Consider the following 9,929-nt stretch of genomic DNA (forward strand, 5'->3'; position numbering starts at 1 on the left):
GAGAGAAGCCGCTAGGTGAAAGCCGTCCTCCGTCACCCCCGGGGAAACCGGGGGGAGCCAGCTATCTCGGTATGGATTTTATTTGCAGGGTAAGGTAACTCAGCTGACATCTGAGCTGCATTTCTACTTTTCTACTATTAGCAGAATAACTGATTGACTATGTTTTTGAAAATAAAGGTATTCTGAAATCTTCTACAGTGGTGTTTTAGGATCCAAGACACTTTACCAAAAGCCACACATGTGGTCCTGAAAAGCTTTACATAAATTAACACTTTATAAACCAAATCCCAGATGTCAATTGCCATGCATTAGGATTGAGGTGTTATTTTATTTTAATTTTAAAATGATCTTTAATTAGCAGTGGCTAACAACTTATATTTTTCTGCTCTTTAATTATTGGTCTCTTATTTTCTTGCTCCTTCTTCATGGATCTCTTTAGATAAGTGGTAACCAAACTATTTTTTTGGTTATAAACAAACCTTTTAATCTACCTAAAGTGATCTTATTTAAAACAACCCTTCTGTAATCTTTTGGTAAAGCCAAGAGATCTTTATAAGGGGAATTAAACCACTTATTTCATCTGTTTTGCAGTGTAGATGCAAAACTATCAGTTTTGTATACATAATCACTTTGTTCAAAAACTTTTAATGTGACCTAGAGATAAAAGGTTGTGTTCCTTTGCCTAAATTTGCCCTTCCTATTAATCCCACTACTTACCCACAGACCCTGCCATTCAACCATATCAGTGTTCTTACGTCCCTCTGAATTGCCATGCATACTCTTCTATTCCCCCAGTCAGGGACACTCTCTTCCCATGTTCTCTTAAACAAATCCTATTTTTCCTTCTAGGTCTATCTTTGTTCCAGCCCTTCTCACGATGCTGATAGCAACCATTTCAACTCCAGGTTGGTGTTTCCCTCCTTTAATCTCACAAGGCAGCTATACTGTTTTGTTCTCATCTATGTCACCTTGAAGTGCTTTTCAGCAATTTGTGTTTATATAATTAAGTTACTTGCTCCACAAATATTTATTGAGACCCCACTGTGCACCAGGCACTGCGTTAGGACTGAGGGTGTAGTGGTGAGAAAAATCATTGGCTCTCATGGAATTTATAGTCTGGTTGGGAAGATAATAAGCCTCTCCATCCCTCCTCCCCCCAAATCTCAAACATCTGTATGAAAACAATTTTGATAGATGCAATGTAAGAGCACATAGGGTGCTAGAAGAAAGTATAATGAGGGAGCTAGTCTTGGAGAGATGGGAAATGTCCTCTTTGCCCCAAGTTCTGATCAAGTGGTATTAAAGCTGAGAATCAATGGAAGGTTGGAGTTGGCCAGATCAGAGGGCTGGGAAAGTTGTGGAAGGGAGAAGCAATGGTAAGTCCAAAGACCCTGAGGCAGGAAGGAGCTAGGCTAATGGAAGTTGTAGGAAGAAGGCTGTCACCTCCCTGAGAGCACAGACCATGCCTTAGATCTCTTTGCATCCCACTGCCTCATAGCGGGAGCACATTTGCCGAGAACATAGTGATGCTGGTTAGTTACACTAGCGTTTTTTGATCTGGGAATCAGTACATAATTTTCTATTCCAGTCACTTTTCAATGCTGGGAATAAGAAGACATGTGACACCTTTTCTAAACTCATTCCTTCAAATCTTGACCAGCTTCTGTTCAGCTTAAAGCCTAGCAATAGAATTTCACGAGAAGCCAAGCCCAAAGTAATTACCTTATTGTGTGAAGTCCTAACTATCGTACATAAGTAGATTTTATTTAAGTTTTGAGAGAAGCACAATATCAAAAAAGGTTGCCAAATAAATTATATGTTTTTCGATTCACCAAACATTAACAACAGCATTGTTGTAAAAGGAAATAGGAGAAAATACTTCTGGGATTACTTTCAGAGATGTACCATATGTGCTACTGATAGTGATTATGCTAGCTATTAGGAAAGAGAATCGTGTTTATTCGTGAATATTTTCCAAGGCCATCTATAGGAATAGATAGCATTCAAAACAAAAAAAACAGGAAGTACCAAAGTACTGCTCACTGCCATTAGAATTTATTTATGTTTTGAAGAGATCACCTAAAGGCTTTCACCTTGAGTTACTGAAGAAAAAAGAAATTATGCCCAGGTTCACAGTCAGAATTCTCGCTCAGTCATCCATATTACACGGGACTCCTAGACTTCTTTCTTAAAAACCCTTTGATACCTGCTCTGGACAGTTAAATAAGAATCTTCTGCTATCTCAAAGCAAGGCATCATTTTTTTTTTTTTTTTTTTTTTGTCTTTTTCGTGACCGGCACTCAGCCAGTGAGTGCACCAGCCATTCCTATATAAGATCCGAACCCGCGGCGGGAGCGTAGCTGCGCTCCCAGCACAGCACTCTCCCGAGTGCGCCATGGGCTCAGCCCTGCAAGGCATCATTTTCTCATGCCAATGTCAATGCAGTTCACAGAGGCGAGAAGTCTTTTTGATTTCTTTGTGCCTTCTCAGAAAGAATTCCTAATCCATGTTGAAAACTTTAAATGGGTCTCTTGGATAGTTTTGCTCATGCAGAAGGAAGCCTTTAATGGATCCAAGCAAGAACTTTCTCTCAAGGCCTGTGATTTCTGAGAAGCTCAAAAAGGCATCAGGAGCCACAGCCAGCGGGGGTGGGGGTGGTGATACTGGAAGGACTGCGTAGCCCTCCTTCCCGTCTACTCTACTAGTTTACTATTGACATGCTGTCTCCCTGCTTCTCTCTCTAACTTTATTTTGTGCCACTGTCCCCACTGTCAGCAAGCTCCATCCTCATTAGTCTTCATTCCATTTCCTGAATATGCTAAATTCTTTGAGAGCTTTGGTAGAGTCTGTTCCCTTTGCCTGCAACACTGTCCCCCATTCTCCATATACTTGGCTCTTTCCATTTTTGAAATCTTAGCCTAAATGTTTGCACCTTACAGAAGACTTTCCTGACACTCTGTCTTTAATGCAGCTCTAACCCACTTTACAGATTTTGTCTGTTCACATTTATTTTTGATTTATCTCCCCATTAGAATGTAAGCTCCATGAGGACAGAGACATCTATTTTGTTTACCTTTATATTTCTAGCACCTAGTACAGGGCCTCACCTAATGGGCCTCTTATTAATATTTGTTAAGTGACTGAATGAGTAAGAGAATGGTCCAGAACTCCTCAGACCTGTAGGGTCTGCACTTATATCCAGGGCATCAGATACCCACCTCTGAGGAATTCTGCAAAAATCTCCCTGCCTGAAAGTATCCATTGCATCACATCTATTATGGTCTTGCTATTCCTTTTACATAACTGGAAACACTTCTTCATCAGAATTACTTCCCTTCTAAGACATTGACTCTAGGAGGTCACTGTTACAAGCAAAATGATCTCCAAAGAGGCATGGTCTTAACAGGAGTTCTGTTAGCTTCTTCTATCTGTCTATTTGCAGAGGTTAAGACAATTTACTGAGTTAGCTAATTCCCCTTGGAAAGCCCAGTGTGTCTAGGCCAAGAACATACCTGCAGGACAGGTAAGATCCATAAGAAGGGGTAGAAGAACAGGACCTGGGGGCCAGAGTGGCATGAGAACCCTGCCCTGGGAGAGTTTGATAAGAATAAAATACTGAGAACGGAGCATGGGATTCTCCAGATCCACATTTTGACCTTGTGAATAGTCCTAGTCACCAATCCACTCATCTGTGATGGGAGGGTGACTAGGAAATTCCCAGGAACGGTTCAGAAATGACTTTACCTTCAATCTGAGAGGAATGCCAAGACCAGGGAGCTCCCAAGCTGTTTCTCCTGGGAAGACGAAGAACCAGCACACACTCAGCCTTACCCAGCCGTCCTCTGTGGCCCTCTCTCAATGGATGGCCACGCTAAAGAAGATGAGACAAAAGGAAGTTTAACCTAAGTTGGTGGTTTTTCTGCTTTGGACTGTAAAGTGAGTTTCCAAAAGTATTCCTCATCAATTACTTTCTGGCTTTTAAGTATTTTTAAGTATTTGTCAGACACTTTGATCAGGGCTAACCTCTTCTATTCCTAGATACACTTGCCTTCTTGTATTGCTTTTCATCTCAGGAAGCCAAGAAAAAATAATCTCATAAGGACGAAATTAAAGGAGTTAAAAATGGTGAGAAGGGGCATGGGAACTCCTGAAGGGAAAATTCTAACAAAGATTGGGCATGATGAGTTTGCACACTTATAATTAACTGAAGCTATTTAAACTTTATTAGAATATTTTTACTCAAAGATATTAATTTTGTAAGTGGCCAGGGTGAGCCTGGATGAAGAATTAGAGGTTAAGAGTGTCAACATTTGGCTCTCTATTAGAGGAAACTACACTGGACACCTCAACCTTGAGGTTTCCCACCAGCAAAGCTGCCCTCAAGAAGTTCACTCTGTAATGGGCCCCAGCCCTAACATTTCAGGTGCACAGGGCATCTGAAAGTTCTGATCTCACATGGTTCAAACCTGCTTTAATGAGTCTTACTCTAGCTCACCATAGACCACATGATACTTGGAGGATAAGAGTACTTGCAAAGTAACCCCTGGTGCATAAGTTCTGGTACAAAACCTGTGGTTTTCCACTCTCTAATTTATGCCTTTGGGCCCTGCTGAAAACTGGAGAATTGTTTCCTGGGCTCATGACAAAGTTACTATCTCCCGTTTCTCTCCTCTGTGAAAATCTATCCATCTTGCTAGGCCTGGAACAGATGAAACCCAGGTTTAATGACTGAGTCACTCCACACAGTAATATCAATGCTCCAGCAATCCTCTTGAGTTGTCACTGGGACTGGGCTCACGGTTATCCTGGAGGAAAAGGTGAGACTTTGAGCATGAGCTTTTTCTAAATTACAGGAGCATAGGCTTAGGGATTTTTAAAAGTCATTCAGTCTTTCCTCCCAAGCTGATATTAGAGTGAAGAGTAACTCTCCCCACCCACTCTAAGTGTGGTTTTGAACCTACGAAACAACCTGGCTTTCTACAATTTGTATAAACTGTGTGTAAAACAGAATGAGAAAAACGTGAATGGATATGTCTACCTAGAAAAGGGATTCTCAATATAAAAAACATAAGTTTTAACTTGAGAAAATCCTTAAAAAGTGTCTACCCTTGTTAGGAAACCCACAGAGGAAGGCTCAACTAAGAATCCATAATTGTCATCAAAATGTGAAATGTGCTGGACGGTTTCATAATGACTCGGAAATTAAATAATTTTCACAAAGCAGGACTTTGGTGTGTTTAGCTTAGTGTGCAAATCTTCAAAGTAAAAATTATTTATCATGCCCCTACTGGATGACAACCGTGGAGCTAAGATCTAGGTATGCAAAAGTGCATGACAGAGTCTCTTCCTTTAAAGGACTCAGTCCTGGGAGGAGGACAGATGCAAGCAGTGATAACAACATACAGGGTGATAATGCTTTGGGAGGCATAGGAAGCAACAGTGAATTTTAGTTGGGAGCTAAAGAGGACTGTGAGGAAGAAGTGACATTTGTGCTAAATTTTGGAGGGTAGAATTTATACAAAGCAGATGAGAGCTAGTCCAAATAAAGAGAACAGAGGCACAGAAGCAGGAGAGAGAGGAGCTTGAGGAGCTGCGTGGTTGGAAGGGAGGCAGAGCACCTGTGGGAGAACGCGAGGGGCCAGGCCATGGAGGGCCTTGCTGTTCTTGCAAAGGAGTCTACACCTCATCCCTCGGATAACAGGATTCACCAGTCAGGGGAGTGATATTCCTGGACACATTTTGGAAACATCATGCCAAGTAGAATTGACTGGAGGAGAGCAACCGGAAGCATGTTGTCACAGTCCAGGGTGGCGATGACAGGGCCTGGATTGAGTAGTGCAAGTGGCAGAAAAGAAAAGAAAATACTAGGAAGGTTTTTGAGATGTGAACTCGGCGACTGCTCAGGTAGGTATAGAGTGTGAGAAAGGAGGAGGACTCCAGGACAGCATTTTCATCCACTTTATTGCTCAGTGTGATTCTGCATCCCACTTTCTTCTAATCTTTCATTAGTTTACTCAGGTAACATGTACTGAGGGTTTGTTATATGTCAGGTGTCATACTGAAGATACAGTATGGAGCAGAAGGATTTTATAGGGTTATGAGAGAGAGTCAGTCTGAGGACAGGTAGCAAAAATTGCTACAGCAGAAACCAGGGCAGAGTTTCAAGCATTGTAATATTCAAGTTTTGGCAAAATAGGATTTTGGTGATATTTGTGGGCATGAATGAGAACAGAAGGACTCCTGTAGTTTCTCTGAAAAAGGTAAAGTGGTTATTTCTTAGAAATTCAACCTTAATGTAGGGCCAGATAGAATACAAAAATCGTTATGGGGTCAGTACCAAGGGTTAAATGTTTACCCCAGAAGTTCACGTATTGGAAAGTTGACCCCCCATCAGAACAGTGCTAAGAGGGCGGGAAATACAATTATGGTGTTTCAAAGGCGTGGGCTTTAAGTGGTGATTAGATTATGAGGACTGTGCCCTTGTGAATGGATAATCCGTTCATGGAGTAATGGGCGTGGCTCTGCAGGCTTTACGAGGAGAGCGAGTGAGAAGTTCAGCTCACTCTTGCTCAAGCCCGTTCTCACCATGTGACACCCTGGTCACCACAGGAGTCTGTAGAGTTCCCATCAAGAAGGAGGCCCTCACCAGATGTGTCCCTTGGATCTTGGACTTTCCAGCCTTCAAACTGTAAGAAGTAAATTCTATTTCTTTATAAATCACCCAGTTTCAGGTATTGTTACAAGCAACAAAAATGGACCAACACAATCAGGGAAATTCAAGATAGTTCAGAAAAATGGAGGCTTTCAAGTTCTTGCCCTGATGCAGTTTATATAGGTGGGGTGACATACGATAAACAAAAGCAGCTAGTAAATCATACAGTGTATTAGAAGGTGATAGGTGCTGTGGAGAGAAATATAAAGTAGGGAATGAGATCAGGGAACATGGAGTGTGTGCGTCTGTGATTTTCACACACATACATGTTTGCTATTTTAAGTGGCATGGTCAGGGGAGGACTCACCGAGACAGTGACAGACACAAATGTGCCTGTCCTCAAGAGACTCAGTGTCCTGGAGGAGTCAGAGAAGTGCAGTGCCACGTGAGAAGTTCAGGTTAGGGGAATGCACAGGATGGCACGGGGTGGGAACACTGGGCACTGACCCTGCTGGGGAGTAGGGGGTGGGTAAGGAAAGCATCTCAGGTGAGCTGCCACTCTAGCTGCAACCTGAAGGTGAGTCTGAGTTACGTAGGTTGAATAAGACAAAGAACACAAAGCTTTTGTGATAGAAAGAAGGAGCATCATGTCAAGGCACAAAGGTCCACTGGTTTGGAACTTTCAGGGAACTTCCTGTAGTTCAAGTACAACTGGAGAGCAGGGTGGTGTGGAGAGTTAACAGTGCCAAGAAAGGAAGGGCTGGACCAGGGATGGACCTTGAGCATCGTAACAAGGACTCTGGACTTCAGAATGAAGGCAGTACCTGTGTGCGTGTGCCTCTGTGTATGTGTGTGTTTGAAAGAATTTTGAGCAAACAAATTTTGGATTTGTTTTTAAAAAGATCATGCTGGAGGTTGTATTAAAGATGGATTAGAGAAGATTAGGGAGGAAAATAATTCTATAATAGAATTTAGGGAGAGTTATAATAGAGTTTAGTTGGGAATTATTAGTAAATTTAGGCAAGAACTGAGAAATACCTGAGAAAGTCAGAGGCAGTGGTTATAGAGAAGTCATAGAGGGAAAATTCAGGAGCTAGGAAGATGGTTTCTGTGGATGGCACAGACTCTCAGGCCACTGACCCATTCTGCCATCCATCCCATTCCCTCAGTTGCCTGCGGCTAGGAGCCCAGACACAGTCTTCCACGTCAAAACCTCAGCCCAGATGAATCAACCTGCCCACCTTTGGAGATGTCTGCTCAGGAACCACAGTGTTCTGTGACCAGTGGTGTAAATTACCGCATGGAGCCTCTGCTGGGCACTAGGCCTTGTGCAAGGGGCATGAAAATGAGTAAAAGTGGTACTGACCCTGTGGAAGTTGGGTGAGACAGGAAGACAGCTGTCTACACAGATAAGTATGGCAAGGGCATTAGAGACCGAGTCTCAGAAAGTAGGTGCTCAATAAACATACAGGACTTCAAGGAATCAAACAAGTGCTGTCAGAATCTGAAGACAGGATACTAAACTCTGCTGGGGGAGCTGGGGAAGCTTCATAGACAGAAAGACATTTAACTGGGTCTTGAAGGATGAATATGTGCTTTGCCAGGAAGCACAGGGACAACAGTCAATTAAGACGAGCTGGTCATAGCAATAGAGACATGCATAGTCAGCTGTGAAATTATTTTTCCTTTTTGAAATCTAGCTTAGATCCACAGCTATACTCCGTTACCTAAATTCAGCCCTGATTAGGCAGGAAGGAAATGATTTCGTTCTGAAGGCAGAGACATAAATAATCACAGAGAACCAAAAATATAAATGCTATTTATTTCTGGTTCTTCTGTTAATGTATAATTAACATTTAGAATAAAAATCTAGGGAGGAAGCTAATTCTAATATTTGAAATGATTGAAGAAACAAATTTTGGAGGGTCTAGGAGAGGCCTGGATTTGAGGAGCAGGACTTTAAAAGTTAAACCAAGAATCTCAATTTCCATTTCTATCCACGTCAGCCATGTCTCTCCTCAATGAGTCGCTAAATGTAAGTAGCCCTTAAATGGTGCCATTTGAAGTCATGGAAAGTCTTTCAGGCAATGTGAGTACATGAGTGTAGTCCAGGCTCGCAGATGACACCAAGGATTTGGGGACGACCAAAGCTTAAAGTTTTCCTAGCCATAAGCTCCCCCATCAGTTATTCTATCCAGCTTCTTATCACACTTTGAACAGGGCACGGATTCCAACCCAACTGCATATGTTTGAGAAACTAGCGAAAACCTGCCAGAGGCAAACATTAAATTTTGGTGAACACTGAATGAATTTATAAAAGGTTCTCTCTGACTCAACCAGTGCAAATTTGCATTTGCTAGAGACGTACTGTGAGAATTGGGTTTGTAGTAAAAATGTTAGTACCTGGTCTACAGCTGCTGCCAGTCACTCAGAGATCAACCACTGTGGGCTCAGAGCAAAGAGACAGGCACCTGCTCTACACGCAAGGGCCCGGGAAGTATTCATGTCTCCTACTTGTTTTGTCCTTCTCTGGATTATGTAGGGAATAAAGAAATCAACTTAAGATGGATTTCCAAGGGAATCCCAACTACCAAGGAACAATTTAAGTACACATCCCCTTCACAGAGTATTACCTAGTTTTGACTGACTGCCGCAGGCATCAAGAGAGCAGTCAGCAGGGACTGGGAGAGTCAGAGAACTCCCTGGAAGGGGGAACTTAGCCTGGCCCCGGAGAGATGGAGAAAGGGTAGGAAAGCTGCTGGAGGGAGAGACAAAGTATTTGGATGGGCAGGGGAATGGAGACAGGACAGAAGAGGTAGTGGGCAGGAAGGAGAACGGCCCTGAACAGAAAGGAGGTGGTTCTTTCCATGAGGAGGGTGACTTGGAGGGTAGGAATGTCAACAGGTAGGAATGCAGCCAAATTCTGCAGGTCTTAAAAGCTGCACGAAGAAATTAAGATGATGTAGGAAGCAGTAGGAGCCTTGTAGGTTCTAGAACAGGGCCTCAAAATGGTAAATAACTTATGTGTTCAGAAGATTTATCTGGCAATACAGCTAAGAATGGATCAGATATGGGAGAAACCAGTTTGGAGATTGTAGCAGTTTTCCAAGTGGTTTCAGTTATTCGATTCCAGTTGACCATGTGGTGGCAATGGGAATGGGGGGGAAAGGAAATTATTTTATCATCTCTTATTACCCAAGCATCACTCCTTGAGGAAAACATTGGGTGGGGGAGTTTGGAGAAAATTGGTGTCTGATTAGGAATTGTAAGGAAAATT

This window comes from Cynocephalus volans, chromosome 7 (genome assembly GCF_027409185.1).
Source record: "Cynocephalus volans isolate mCynVol1 chromosome 7, mCynVol1.pri, whole genome shotgun sequence".
Classification (NCBI taxonomy): Eukaryota; Metazoa; Chordata; class Mammalia; order Dermoptera; family Cynocephalidae; genus Cynocephalus; species Cynocephalus volans.